General features: G+C 50.8%; 1 pseudogene; it reads right to left on the reverse strand.

Moving 5' to 3' along the window:
• Nucleotides 1–2,318: 2,318 nt before the first annotated feature.
• On the reverse strand, nucleotides 2,319–5,246 carry LOC121836985 (annotated as a pseudogene).
• Between the last annotated feature and the right edge of the window lie 10,960 nt (nucleotides 5,247–16,206).

Below are 16,206 nucleotides of genomic sequence, written 5' to 3' on the forward strand. Positions count from 1 at the left end.
GAAAAGCTCCAGTGTCTGCTAAAAAGTACGCTGGAAGCCTGGAGTCATCGCATTCCGAAGCCAACACCGTCAAAGTTGCCAATCAAACATCACTCCGAATCACGTCGATCAAAGCAAAATTAAGCAACCTGGCCAGTTGCAGAAGGCCGACCACGTCGGCAAGAAGGCTGGGAGAGCTGTCGACAACATTTGTCAACGATTGCATCGGGCGCGAGGAACACGGACGCTCCCGCTAACCTTCAGACGGCTGCGAGAGCTCCCGGTTCCGGTGAGCTACTACGTCACAACCGCGTGATATCTCATTTCGCTTTTGAGTTGAGGAGAAAAGCTAAGGAGGAAGTTGAAAAATCATCCCTCCTCTTCTCAAGCAGTCTTGGGTCCCATTTCCCCCCATGGAGCGTTCCCCTTATTGTTCTAGAGTCTAGAACAATGAAGGCTCTTTCATAGAACGGGATCACAGTCAGAAGGCGCCAATTCAGCGATTGGCCCCGAGCCCGATGGCGAACGTCTTTCGACGCGTTGATTGGACACGAGGCCCAGCCGAGCACTGACGTAGTGCTCGTATCCGATCCAAGACTTCGCTCGATCTCACTGTGATGACATCAAATTTCAAGTGCACTAAAATAGTTGCTTGTTATTCTTTTTTTTTTTACGTTACCACCGTTGCAAACTGCAAGGTGGAAACCAGTGACCGATCAGCCTAGAAACTGCAGATTTTCTTTTTCTTGGCCTCCTGATGAAACACTGAATGTGATGGAGACTAAACTATATTGTTATTATTGTCCGCGAGGGCACGTGGCGAAATGTTGGCTACGCGGAAAATACTCTCCTCCAAAACCCAGTATGATTTGTGGCTGTTATGGGAGTGAATCACGACGCTACATGAAACCACTTCTACACCAACCCGCGAAGAGGGACCACCCAAGGGCAGTCACACGTACACAGAAGCGAGCGGCGCACCGGCCCCGGGGTCCCTTCTCGGGTTCGGACCCCCCCCCCCCCCCGACTTAACTCCCGACGTCGTGGACGGGTTGTGGCCTCTGTGGACGGGCCCCGGCAGTCTCAGCCTTCACCCGGCCCGGGGAGTCCGTCCCCGAAAACTGGGTCATTGATCGCTTCTATTTCAGGAGCCGCCTCGCGCCCACCGCCACCGCCGCTGCCACCGCGGCCGGCGGCGACCCAACAAAGACGTGGGGTCCGGTCTGGTCGGGTGTGAACTCCGCCGATCTAAATGCCACGGGCGCCTGTACAGACACTGGGTGCGCTCGGGAGGCGCGCGGGCGAGCCCCGGGCTCTCTCGCGCGGCTCCGGGCTCGGCGCGGCTCTCAAATGCCAAAGGGGAGGGGACCATTGAACTCAGCGCGCAGGGGCGTCGGTGAGCCCCCTTAAATTATTCAGCTCGGGTCTTTCGGAATTCTATTAAGCGCTGACGGCTTTAGCTGCTGCTACTGCTTTAAATGAGCCCGGTTGGATTTGGAGCGCGGGGACGAAGTTACGGTGTGTGCCCGTTTGAGTCGAACTTGCCCGAGGTTCAGCCTGAAACTTCATGAAGGTATGACGTGGGAAGTGAGCAGAGAAGGGGGGAGAGGGAGGCGAGGATATGGAAAACAGATACGGAAAACAGTGTTTCTGTAGCCGAAATTACAGCCCATATCGCGACACACGGAAAACTACCTGATAGCAATACGATACTTGCGCAAAGGCGCCGGTGGAGAATCGGATAGAGTTATAAGAATGCCACAGTGATCTGGAAAAGCTTCCTACTATTTCCGTAAGAACACAGCATGGAGCTGCTCTAAGGATGCTCACAGATTAGATGGAAGATATGTATTCTATCTTGAAGTGATCACGGCACTGTGCCTTTTGCATTTCATATTAAGTACATGAACTCACCAGATCATTGAATACGATGGAATGCACGCGGTGTCATTAAAAAAAAAAACCTCAAATAAAAAAAAAGTTTTTTTTAAACAGTGTGGTTGGAACACGCTTGTCAAACAATTGATTTTACGCGATAATAAAATTTTACAGTAGTATTGATGGCGCGAGACACGATTAATCGGTAGTCACCACCTTTCCACATGTTTTCTCTTTTAGCATTTCGGGCGCGTGGAGAAGAGGTGAATCGGCTTCGCTTTCACGTTTGTTTGTTTGTTTGTTTGTTTATTTTGAGTGCCCAAAAACAGCCAAAGCCTATACATTGGTGCACTTGTTAGTAACATTTCAGATAGCATATAAACGCAAACAAGAAAAGTATGGTCGCCTCACACACCTCTAAAGGAAAAACACAGGAATTGAATAGTTGCAAAGCATGAACATTATTTCAATACATGAAGCAAGCACTTCCTAAAATGAGGTTGGTTAGGGTTGAAAATGTCAATGCCATCTGATTCCAGATGATTGAAGTAGTTTTGCAGTCGGCCCGAGGGTGACGTGAAATCGCTGTAATTGACATGGAAAGTGCGACTAGAACGAACATTTCTACCGGGTATATGATAGTTAATAGATGTGACCAGAGAGCTAATATCGTGATTAGAATGTATGCATTTAAACGAGAATAAAAGGTCGCGCGAGCATCGTCTTGATCCAAGGTTAGTGATTTGCAATTGTCTAAGCACTTCGTTGTAATCATATAGATCGTGTGATGGGGATCTAAAATGATAAGTTCTGGCAAATCTTTTCTGTACGCCATTTCCACATTATTGGAAGCTGTAGCACTAAGGCTGTTCCAAATCACAGTGCAGAAGTCATGTTTTGGAAGAACTATGTTTCGGTAAAGTACGTAGAAAAGGTAAACACTTGAAAAACACTTACTAAATCTTGAAATTGCACCGAGAAGACGAAAACAAGAGCTCACAACGTATGTCGCGTGCGAGTTAAAGTTGAGTTTGGAGTCTAGCATCACTCCCAGATTTTTCACAATTGTAACTCGAGTAATCGACGAATTTTCTTAGTACAGAAAGTGAGTTGGATTAGCCTTACGCGTTTAAGATATTACATTTGTTTTTCCAATGTTAAGATCAAGCCCGTTATCTTTACACCATAGACAGATGGCGTTGATATCTTCCTGCAGTAGAGCACAATCATTTAATGACGAAATATTTTTATAGATGGTGAGGTCATCAGCGAACTGCAAGAGGCTCGAATGAGGTGGAAAGGGCGAACGACCATTTCGTGACGTCATGGACTTTGCGCGCAGAATTTCAAATAAATCTCTTGCAGTCAATATTGCTCTAAAAACATTTTTTGTTTCGCGTAAAATTTATTTTTTGACACTCGCGTCCCTACCAAATTGTTGAAAAAACTTTTTTTTTTTTCTTTTCGAGGGCTTTTTAGGAATAGTTAGCTATCCCGATAACCGTGAAACATAAAATATATTCAACGTAAAGAAGGGCTAGCTGATCTTACAGAATGGCTAACATTCAGTTAGCCTATCTAATCGTGGCCATACCCGGACCTTGTGCATTAGTAAGCAGTACGCACATTTGCTATCATCGTTTTTTGTTCTTTTTTTTTTATTAAAGAAAATAAACTGTCCTATAACGCAAGAAATACTTTTGTTGTGCTGTCATTGTTTCTGAACTGAAAAGTGTGGCAAACCCTACTTGAGCGACGGCCCTCTTGTTCACTTTTTCTAGTTATCTGTCTTCCCAAAGTTTTACAAGACACGTAGAACACACCATACATGCTCTCCCTACCTCCCCCCCTCCCATCCACACACATATAAACCCAGACATACATTTTTTTTAATCCGTTTTTATGTGTTTAGTTAAGTTTCTAGTTAAGCTCAGGAGGATGGTTTAAGCAAACTGCTTAATAAGTAACATACGGGATCAAAGCAGCAGCTATGGCGATTGGTCGTCAGTTCTAAACGCAACAGCGCGTGCCACCCCTTGCGAGCGTGCTCACTGGATGTCCTCTTCTTCTAAGATCAGAGAGCCTCATGACATCATAACATGCCCCTTCTTCTTTTTTTTTTTTTTTTGAAGATATATACCGCAGTGCGAGTGCGGCACTTGTCATTCTCTGTATCGTAGCGCCTTCACCACGACGCGTCCACTCCTTATTGTTTTTTGTTTATCCTGTTGGCCTTGTAGACATGAAAATGTTTTCAAGTGATTCGTCGTTTGAGACTGTAGGGACATAGTCTTCAGCAGCTTCGTTTGAGACTGTAGGGAAATAGTTTTCAGCAGCTGTATTCGTTTCTGCTGTTCCATGTGCTTCTTTGACGTGGTACCGGTTGCGACTGTAAGTCCTCGCTCGATGTGTTTTAGCTGCTTTTAGGGGCGAAGCTCCTTAGGGGCTAGCCATGTCCGTATGTCCGTCCGATGTCCGGCGTCGGGTGCTTGTGCTCGCGAGCACGTGAGCACGTGCTCCCGTGCTCGTGTAGGGCAAAAGAGAAACAACGGCATCCCCACGTGGTGAATGATGTTATTGGGGCGAAGCTCTGGTGGTGCTTGTCTGCGCAGACAGTGAGCCGCAGCATGCCGAGCCTTTCGTTCGTTTTCATCCATGTCAGAAAGAGAATGTGTGGTATAGAACGTGGTTTATACGCATTTGAGCATTTGACCGCAGCGTGACATGGATGAAAACGAACGAAAGGCTCGGCATGCTGCGGCTCAGCATCTACGCAGACAAGCACCACCAGAGCTTCGCCCCAATCAACATCATTCACCACGTGCAGATGCGGTTGTTGTTTTTTTTTTTCTCCTGGTTCCACTTGCTCTCCTTGGATCGAGACTGCCCCACCAGGGACTCATACCGGCGGGAGAGTTCCTCTATCTCGACTCGGCTTGCTGGTGCCTCCGAAGTTCTCGCTGTACTCCCAGTGCCCTCAGTGGCATGTTCATCGAGGCTCCCACTTTTTGGTTTGGCGCCTGTACGAACCGTTCTTCAGCCCTGAGATGCTTTTGCTTGAGGAGACGAAAGCGCTCTCGCAACTGCTGGTTTGCTTGCCACAGCTCTTGCAGCGCCTGCATGGTCTTTCGTCCCACTGCGCCCTGCTGCTCCTCGAAGACTGCGAGAGCTCGTCTGGCTGTTGCCCACTCTTCTGTGAATTGTGCGCACCTGTCCTCTAAACTGCGTTTCTCCTGGGCTGCCGCGTGAAACTCTTCCTGCAGGTTCCTGTGACTGTATACAACGTGGTTAAACTTGTCCAACAGCTGGGAGAAGTCTGTCTTCAGCGCTGACAGTGCTGCCTCACACTTGGCCGCTTCGTCCAGCGCAGTGCAGTGCTCGTTCTCCATCTCCTTGGTGGCAGGACGTGCTGCTCGCGCTGAGTCTTCAGCTCCTCTTCGAGGCAATGTCGTGCCTGTTTTAAGTTCTCTGCTAGCTCTTGAAAATGTTTGTTGTCGCTGACGAGCATCTCGACTTGCTCCTCCAGGCTGGAAAGTTCTGACCGCAAAACGTCGGCTTCGATTTCTAGCTTTCCGTTGCGTTTTAGGAGGCTGCTGACTTTCTCGTTCAATCTGTCGCACTCTGTTTGTGCCTTCTCGGTAATGGAGCTACCGTCTGCTTCCGTTTGCGACGAATTGTGACATTTAACAACATTCTCTCTGCTTCTTTCTCAAAGTCTCCGCCACCTTTTCGTGTCCTGCTGCCAGAGGCGACTTTCATCAGACACGCATCTAATTTTTTCACTTGCATCTTCACAAGATAATTTCCACTGCTGACTTTCTTGAGTGAGGAGCTCGTTCCTAGCTATCAAAGATGTGACCCGTTCCTGAAGCATGCCAGCAGACAGTTCAAGTCTTTCAGCTGACTTGCTTCAAGAGACACTGCAGCTTCTGACGACTCGTTGGTGTGCTCGATGATGCTCCGAACAAATGCCCCGAGAGCTTGTAACTGCCACTGGTACCGGTCCTTTAAGTACTGATAGTTCTGCTGAAGTAGATTGAACTTCTCCTCTTTTTTAGCAAGCTGGTTTTCCAGGGCCTCTCTTTTGCGTTTCGCGATGTCCAGCAGCTTCTTGAGGTACTGAAAGGCACTGAACTCTTGTTGTTCGGAATTATTCTCAACTACCGGAAAGTCCTCGCCACAGTCTTGAAGAAGGAGATCCTGCAAGATGCAGTACTCGGCAGAAAACCTTTCGAGCTCAAGCTGAGATGCTTCAAACTTCTCCTTCAGGGTGTCCGCTTCCTCCATTTTGGCATCTACAACCTCCAGCTACTTTGCCAAATCCACACTTAGAGAAACTAACTGGGCTTTCAATGCATCGGACTCCTGATACTTGGCATGAGAAAATTCTGCTTGCTGTGCTTGCATCTTCCCCAGGAGAGCCAAAGCTGCCTTTGCACTCGCTTTGAAGGGCCTGCTCACGGCCAAAGCTCACTTTGATATTTCTCTCGTGCTCCGAAGACATTCGCTGCATTTCTGCCTTTGCCAACACCAACTCTGAAATCAGGCCTTGTCCCTCTTCGGGGCGAGTAGCCAGCATGCCCATTTTTTTTTTCTTTGACCGCCTCTTTAGCTCTGTCCCAGTTTGCGCAAACTTGGTTGCTTTGGTTGATGGAAAAAGCCCAATTGTTATGCCTCCCAAATGCATCGTTTCATTGGGGTCATTGTTCATGGATGAGTAAGGTATAACGATGGCGGTTTAACATGCCGACAGTTCTAGACAGTTTTGTAATAAGGTATATCCAAACGGATGAAAATATCCAAACGGATGACTGGTGCTTGGTTTCAAAAGCACACTGGATGGTTCACATTTTCTCACTCCTTACAATGTCAGATGTTTACTCTTAGAGTTGCCCGTTTAGAATCGGTATGGCATTCCTTGGCACCATTCCATCCTTGCCTGGTTTTGAGCTTCTGTCGAATTCTGTGGCACCCAAGATATGAAGCTTGTCAGACAAAGGTTCTCGTGAAGATTCGCCGAAACGCTCGGGGAACTAATCTTCAGCGACTTTTCGATATCACCATCAGTCAGCCGAGGATCCTCCAGCCACTTCACAGCAGCAGTGTTTTCTTCGGTCACAGCTGTTCAAAGTTTGCCAGTGCACTTGTGACCTTTGAGAGAGGTGTGGCCACGCCTTAATTCACCGAACCAACACGAAACTGTTGCACGTGATGGTGCAGCGTCCCCAGAAGCACATCACAACCGTTCCTGTGATTTGGAATTATTTAAACCACTTATGAAATTGTAATGTGCCACCGCTCAAAAATCTCGTCTCTTGATATCCAACACCGAAGTCAAGTGAAGAGACGGGTCGTAACATGCCTAAGTCCGCTGCTGACACAAGGCGGCACCATTGCAGACAATGAAGGGCTTTTTTTATTCACCTTAGATTACCGTGAATCTGCCAATTCCGCACTAAGTGCCCATCCCCAAAATTTGAAAGATTTTAAGAAATACGCACAGTTAATAAATATGTAAAATTAATGACCTCAGATGTGCCGATCCCCTATATTATCGCGATTATCTTCAAATTTTGAAGGGGTGTTTGTTCAATATTTTAAGGTAAGAACAAAGGAGGCATCAATCGCACCACACTGAATTTTTGTTCCTGCCTTGTCTGTTTGCCACAATTCCGAACCTTTGCTGTGACCTATACATAGTAATAGTAGTTTTTATTTGCACGACATGGTGGTCCGAGACAACGTGCTAGGCTTGACAGAACGGCAAAAAACCATACGCAGTGTGCCTGTCAGCCCATCACCTAAGGTTGAGAAGAAGAATGTTAAAAAACGAACAACACAAAATATTACTCAGTGACGGGGCTAAGTCAAGTGCCGAAAACGTTCTCGACACAAAGTTCGCGATTCTTCACGAATTAAAAAAAGGACATTCAACGCCGAGTGGGACCCCGAGAAAGACCCCAACTGCAGCCGGCAACACAGCGTTTTGATGCTGTACTGCTCTGGAATATAAAAACACGGGCTGTCCTGTCCGTTTACTGCGTCAAACCACTGAGATGTAGGAGCCTTTGAGCGACCGGTCCAAGGTGCAGCAATTGGATGGCTACACGAGTCGCAGTGTGGCGGGGTTTTTTCATCTGCCACTTCAAATGCTGCAACCACGTCTCGCACGTTAGAAGCGTATCACGTCAGCGGTCGGGGCAAGTGAACAGTGTCCGAATGGCACGGTGTTGCATATCCTCCAGCTGGTAAGTCAAGTGGACTCGGTAGGGGTGCCACATATATTGCCGCGCGGCAAGTAGGCAGAGCGGCCGTAGCCTAACGGTTATCGCGCTTGCCTCCCACGCGAAGGGCCAGGGTTCAATTCCTGGCCGCGGCTATGCATTTTTGTTAACACTGTAATGTGATGTTCTGGTGAAATCGAGAACCGTCTAGCTGATTCGAGGTCACAATGTTCTACGCGTCGAACCTTCTACGTCGAATGCTCCAGAAGCCAACGTGTGTATAAAAGCGGCTCCGCGGGCATGCCGGAGTCAGTTTTCGCCCCAGCGTTCGACTCTGCTGACACGCCGACTTCGACGCCCGCGACGCTCTGCTTTCTTCTGTTTTCTTTTTTTAATTTTGGCACAAGTTCGCCACATTAAACGTTTATTTATTTCTGTTTATTTCTTGTTTATTGGTCACCACCCGTGACATTTTGGTGGAGGTGCTGGGTACCGCATGCCCGTGCAGCGTTCCCCTCCCAGGGTCCGCAGTGCAAGCCCGATTCCAAGCCCGGTGAGAAGACCACTCAACGCGGAACCTTAAACTCGGACCAGTCGCCGTGCCCAAGGTCTACACCCGGAATACGGACTTCTGCCACCTCGGACCAGTCAGCCAACGAGGCCGACGATGGACAACCAGTCGTCGCAGAACCCGTCCACCGCCGCCGTCGTATACCTTCCCGTCGCACCCCGGACTCCGACGCCATTCCACGGGGACGTCCACGAGGACGTCGAAGATTGGCTGCAACATTACGAACGAGTTGCTCGCCATAACACATGGACTCCGGAGCAGTGCCTTCAGAACGTCTATTTCGCTCTGGAAGGCACTGCACGCACCTGGTTCGAGAACCACGAAGCGTCGATTTCGTCGTGGGAAGAATTCCAGGCCGAGCTGCGACGCACCTTTGCCAACCAGCACCGACGACAGCGTGCCGAAGAACTCCTGCGAGCGAGAACCCAAGGGCCGACCGAAAGCGTCACGAGCTTCGTCGAAGACGTTCTCCACATGATGAATCGGGCCGACCCAAACGCTCCCGAAGAGAAAAAGCTCCGGGTCTTGATGCGCGGCGTCAAGGAAAACATTTTCGGAGGCCTTGTTTGGAGCCCGCCTACCACCGTCGAAGGTTTCATCACAGAGGCCACCAACATCGAACGTGCCCTTCAAGCACGCGCCGCCCACTATCACCGAGTCCCCGGCGTCGCTGACTTTTCATCTTCCGGCTACAACCCTCGGACATCCGCGAGATAATCCGGGACGTCGTGCGGGAGGAAATCAGGAAGCTGCTACTTGCTGCTACAAGCCCGGCTACGCCCTCAGTCGCTGAAATTGTCCGGGAAGAACTTCAGCAGGCGCTGCAGCCAGAAGTTCTCGCCAGCGCCGCTCCTGAACCACCGAAGCTGAGCTACGCCGCAGCTACCCGACGACCGCCGCCCCCTGCTCACCCGTATACGGCGCCACCTCGACGTGAACCTCTAGCGCCGCAGTATTCACAACGCCATGAAGATCGGGCGGACGTCCGCCCAGAACAAGCTGCTCCACGAAAGACCGACGTGTGGAGAACGGCCGATCGACGCCCGTTGTGTTACCACTGCGGTGAAGCCGGCCACATTTACCGTCGATGCCCCTACCGACAACTGGGGCTCCGCGGGTTTCACCCGAACGACCCGCGCCCAAGGTACGACGAACACCCTCGTGACATCGAGGAGTACCTCCGACGTTCGCCATCTTCAACGCCGCTCCGCCGTGAGTCCCGCTCACCGTCGCCCAGACGTTCAGCGTCTCCAGCGCCACGACCCCGCCGAGAGAGCCTGTCGCCCTTGCGTCGCCGGGAAAACTAAGTGCGACAACGCCTGGAGGTGGCGTTGCCGAAGACGACCGAAGTAAAGAGCCTCCAAGAACGCTGGAGCGCTCCCACTCTCCCGACGCCACGCATCACTACGACGCCCCTGCAACGGTGTCCAACAACCTAAACGTCGTCATCGACGGCCACGACGCATCGGCACTCATGGACACCGGAGCAGACTACTCAGTCTTGAGTGGGAGGCTCTCCCGCCGCCTTCGAAAAGTCATGACGCCGTGGGGAGGACCTCAAATACGAACCGCCGGAGGACATCTCATCATACCAGTCGGGAGATGCACTGCTCGCGTCGAGATCCACGGTGAAACGTGCCCTGTCAAGTTCGTCGTTCTGCAAGACTGTTCGAGGGACATTATCCTCGGAATGGACTTTCTCTGCGAGTATGGCGCCGTCATCGACCTCGGAACAAACCAGTTGACGCTACGAAAACCTGCTCCACCAGCGGAGGAACCCCAAGCGACGTCACCCACGGTCCGAGTCCTCGCAAACCACGTAAACCTACCACCGCGGTCGAGTGTTCTCGTACTTGTCGGGATCGATGAAGCTTCCTGTGGCGAAGTTCTTCTCGAGGGAAGCCTCCAATTGCTCCTGGGAAGAGGCATAGGCGTCGCAAGGGGAGTAGCTGAACTTCAAGATGGGCGGACTGTGGCCCTCGTGACGAACTTCTGAAACGAAACGCAACACCTTACGAAAGGTGCAGCCGTGGGCCACGTCGAGAAACTCCGACACCCCGCCGAAATCACCGCGATTACGGACGAATCCTCGCCGCCCCAGTACGACAGTACGTCGCCAGCGCAGCTCGACATTGACCCTAAGCTTCCGGACCCTAAACGGCGGCAGCTGGTTAACCTCCTCGCCGAATACCGCGACTGCTTTGCGACGTCGTCGAAGGTGCGCCAGACCGCGGTTGCCAAGCACCACATCGTTACCGAGGACGACGCGCGCCCTGTGCATCAATCGCCGTACAGAGTCTCCGCTAAGGAAAGGGAGGTGATCCATCAGCAAGTTCAAGAGATGCTGAATGACGACATAATCCAACCTTCAAGCAGTCCATGGGCCTCTCCAGTCGTGCTGGTTAAGAAGAAGGACGGAACTCTTCGGTTCTGCGTGGACTACCGGCAGCTCAACACGATTACGAAGAAAGACGTCTACCCACTCCCCCGCATCGACGACACTCTAGACCGGCTGCGCCACTCTCGATACTTTTCATCGATGGACCTGAAGAGCGGCTACTGGCAAATCGAGGTCGACGAACGGGACCGAGAGAAGACAGCCTTCGTCACGCCGGATGGATTGTACGAGTTCAAGGTGATGCCCTTCGGACTATGCACGGCGCCAGCAACTTTCCAGCGTGTCATGGACAGCGTACTGGCAGGGCTGAAGTGGCAGAGTTGTCTCGTCTACCTTGACGACGTCGTAGTATTTTCAGCTGACTTCGACGAGCACTTGAGACGACTCCGAGCTGTTCTTCAAGCCATTCAGACCGCCGGACTCACACTCAAGCCGTCAAAGTGCCGGTTCGCCTATGACGAACTGAAGTTCCTTGGCCACGTGGTTAGTAACGAAGGCGTCCGCCCAGACCCCGAGAAGACTCGCGCCGTCGCGGCATTTCCAGCGCCAACAAAGAAGGCCGTGCGAAGATTCCTTGGACTTTGTGCCTATTATCGACGCTTCGTTCGGGATTTCGCAAGGATTTCCGCACCACCTACGCATCTCACGAAGGACGCCGAGAAGTTCGAATGGGCCGAGGAGCAACAGCACGCATTCGACGAACTGAAACAACGACTCCAGACTCCTCCTGTGCTTGGACATTTCGACCAGGATGCGGAAACAGAAATTCACACGGACGCAAGTAACGCGGGACTGGGCGCAGTACTAGTCCAAGTGCAAGAAAGCATCGAGCGAGTCATCGCCTACGCAAGTCGGACATTGTCCAAGGCGGAGAAAAATTATTACTCCACAACTGAGAAAGAATGCCTTGCGGTCGTCTGGGCAATAACGAAGTTTCGTCCGTACTTGTACGGGAGCCCATTCCGTGTAGTCACGGACCACCACTCGCTCTGCTGGCTTGCGAAGCTGAAGGACCCGTCAGGACGCCTCGCTCGATGGAGTCTTCGACTACAAGAGTTCAACATGACAGTGGTCTATAAGTCAGGCCGCAAGCACAGCGACGCCGACTGCCTGTCCAGAGCACCCGTCGAAACCCTTTCCGGCTGCAGCGACGACAATGACGACGAGTGCTTCCTAGGAGCGGTGAACACCGACGATCTGGCACGACGTCAACGGTGCGATCCTGAGCTGCGCGCATTAATCGAGCACCTGGAAGGGCGCAGGAGTACCGTGCCACGTGTCTTCTCACGAGTACTGCCGACCTTCGCCATCCGACAAGGTGTACTCCACAAAGAGAACTTCGGCAACAACAACACACCTTGGTTGCTGGTAATCCCGAGTGACCTTCGAGAGGAGATCTTCCAAGCCTGCCACGACGACCCGACATCCGGACACCTTGGTTACAGCCGGACACTGGCCCGTATTCGTGAAAAGTATTACTGGCCGAAGCTCCCCAAGACCGTCCACCTATACACACGATCATGCCACGAGTGCCAGCGACGCAAGAAACCGCCGACGAGGCCGGCCGGACTTCTGCAGCCCATTTCTCCTCCAACTACACCCTTCCAGCAGATCGGAATGGATCTACTTGGTCCTTTTCCGCCTTCGACGTCGGGGAACCGCTGGATCATCGTCGCCACAGATTATCTCACGCGGTACGCCGAAACGAAAGCTCTTCCTTCAGAGACTGCTGTGGAAGTCGCCAAGTTTTTCATCGAGTCCATCGTCCTCCGGCACGGCGCTCCCGAGGTTCTGATTACAGATCGCAGATCTTCGTTCATGGCCCAGCTGACGCAAAAGATCCTTCGTCTCAGTGGCACCGGCCATCGTCGAACCACTGCATACCATCCGCAGACCAACGGGCTGACCGAGCGACTCAACAAGACAATCGCCGATATGATCTCTATGTACGTCGACGTAGAGCACAAGACGTGGGACGAGGTGTTGCCGTACGTCACGTTCGCCTACAATACGGCGGTTCAGGAGACCACTGGATTCACCCCTTTCCAGCTGGTACATGGTCGGAAGGTAACGACCATGCTGGACGCAATGCTGCCCCATGAGCCATCTGACAATGAGAGCGACGGCGCCCAGGCGGTTGCTCAACGCGCCGAAGAAGTCCGCCAGCTCGCCCGACTCATGATTCAAGACCAGCAACGCGTCGACGCGGGCCGCTACAACCTTCGTCGCAGGGACGTTCACTTCCAGCCCGGAGACAAGGTGTGGGTGTGGACGCCCATCTGTCGCCGCGGCCTCAGTGAGAAACTGCTGAAACGGTACTTTGGACCATACAAGGTACTTCGTCGCCTCGGCGAGCTGAACTACGAGGTCATGCCCGACGGAACAAGAACATCATCACGCCGCCCACCACGACCTGAAGTCGTCCACGTCGTGCGCCTGAAGCCGTACTACGCTAGATAGGACTGTGGATCTTATGTGTTTCAAGTGACTCTTTAGTTTGCCGTTCATTTTATGTGCTTTGTTTTGTTTTGGGATGCATCGGGGCGATGCACTTTTTAAGGGGGGAGTAATGCCGCGCGGCAAGTAGGCAGCGCGGCCGTAGCCTAACGGTTATCGCGCTTGCCTCCCACGCGAAGGGCCAGGGTTCGATTCCTGGCCGCGGCTATGCATTTTTGTTAACACTGTAATGTGATGTTCTGGTGAAATCGAGAACCGTCTAGCTGATTCGAGGTCAGAATATTCTACGCGTCGAACCTTCTACGTCGAATGCTCCAGAAGCCAACGTGTGTATAAAAGCGGCTCCGCGGGCATGCCGGAGTCAGTTTTCGCCCCAGCGTTCGACTCTGCTGACACGCCGACTTCGACGCCCGCGACGCTCTGCTTTCTTCTGTTTCCTTTTTTTAATTTTGGCACAAGTTCGCCACATTAAACGTTTATTTATTTCTGTTTATTTCTTGTTTATTGGTCACCACCCGTGACAATATGTGCAGTGCTCCAACTTTGGCAAAACAAGTGCAGTGTAAAGCAAGTCTTGAAAAGCCGCAGAATGTCGACAAACGTGACACAGCCCAAAGGACACCGAGCTTTAGCCACTATGTTTGAAATGTGGAGAGAGAAGTCCAGCGCGGGTAAAATGTTGCAAGCGTTGCCCCAAGTATTGACTCGCAATATACCTTTAAAAGGGGGATCCTGAGATAGTGTATAAGGAATACTGGTAGTCTTGGTCTTCTGGAAACGCCTCACTATGCTGTTACACTCACTCATGGTGAGGCAGTTTGCATGCGCCCACTCTGAGAAACAAGTGATGTAGCCTTGAAGGCGGGCAGAGCAGTCAGGAGAAGTGATGCGGGCGACAATGAACCTGTCGTCTGCATATGCTGTTCAAGTAAGGTGTTACTGTTTTGCGGCATGTCGTTAACATAGAACGGGGACAAAGATGGGCCAAGTACAGAGCCTTGTAAAACTACAGAAATAGCTGGATAGCTTTGGGATATTGACACATGGTAGCACGCGTTGGGTATAACCCACCATAAAGCGAGTCAACCAAAGTAGTAGTGAGCCTCGGACACCAGCCCGAGCGGCTTTCCTGAACAAGACGGTGTGATCGAGCATGTCAAGCGCATCACTGCGGTTCGGTTGAATCAAATCAGCAGGAATGCGACTGTCGATACTGCTTAAGTTGAAAAATATGTTCAATAAAATATATGATAATTAAAGAAAGGAGAATACATAGTACATCATGGGACCCATCCAACACCACGAAACAGACATTGTTTGGTCTCGTGCTGGCTTCAGATGCTCTTCTAAAAACACCATGGTGATGATTGTTGGCACACACTATACGCCACACGACAACAATCGTCTAAACCTTACTTGCTGGCTGACCTCAGTCAGTTAGAGTTTGTCACGTCTTGGAAACGCTTTGGTTGTTTTCTTGCTTTTCCTCTTGTTTTCTTTTTGACTATGATTTTTTTTTCTTCTGCTTATTTTTAACTAGGATTGCTGAACTGCTGTACTCCGACTCGCTGTCCCTTACGAGTCCATTGGTCTTAAGCTCGTCAGTGATATGCAACGAGGGTGATTTGCCGAAGTTGTGGCCACTGTGTCCATGATGCGCGGTAAGGATCGGTGAACCCACGGCCTGAACGTCCTGGTTTCTCCTGTATAGTCATGACCGCAACTGTCATGCATCCCAGAATCTTCGTGCTTATTGCAAAGCATTCACACTTTTTTTCAACATCTCACATATTTCTTTCTTGTGTCCCTTGGTCACAGGCGGTCCGACTTTGTTCTCTTCCATGTTGATTGTAGACAGGCCCTCCTTTCTAGACTCAAACGTAGTGGACTACGCGTTGTGAAATATTTAGCTCATCGGTACCCTGAAGTTCAACCAGGCCTCCACAATTAACTGTCTGGCCCTTCTTGAGGATGATGTCAAAGTTGTTGACTTTCACGATAGGAAGAGTTGTGTGCCTGTCCTTTAACTCGCACAGAGAGTCCATCTCGTCCTCGCCAGTTATAAGGAATTATGACTGCTATGTTTGTCATAATATGAGACAAGTGTGACCCATCGTAGTGTATTTCTCAAGCTTGAAACTGTTTCTGGTGGACAATTCAACTCGCATATTATCATAGTCAACCTTGATTTCTTTGAGAAATGGAAAGTCTCGTTCGTCTAGCAGCATAATCGTTCCATATTTCCGAAGTAGCACAACGTTTGGTGTGTCAATGACGTCTGTCCCCACGATGATGTCGGGGCCCGTGAAAATGTTGTCTGGAACCACCTGCATTCTTACAGCCTTGAAGAGGTTTCTGTCTACTTTAAGGTCGGCTTGGATCTCCCCTAAGGTTTTGGACATTCCGCCTACGCCACATACTTGCTCCTTTCGGCTAGGAACTGCTACTTTTTCTGCCTAGCTCGGCGGCAAGTTTCGTCTTGATCAGGCTGATCTGCGAACCGGTGTCCAGAAGAGCAGCTGTTGGTTCTCCATCAATGTTCACTGATTTGAACGCTTGCAACGACCCACAAACTTTGTGCCGGTCTTTATCCTTGACCACTTGTAGTGCATTTCCCTTTCACACATGACAATTATTTGTACTGTGTCCTTGCTCCCCTCAGCAGTGCACATTTTCTCTTGTTGTGAACCCGGGTAATC

This window comes from Ixodes scapularis, unplaced genomic scaffold (assembly GCF_016920785.2).
Source record: "Ixodes scapularis isolate PalLabHiFi unplaced genomic scaffold, ASM1692078v2 PGA_scaffold0__279_contigs__length_252992795, whole genome shotgun sequence".
NCBI lineage: Eukaryota > Metazoa > Arthropoda > Arachnida > Ixodida > Ixodidae > Ixodes > Ixodes scapularis.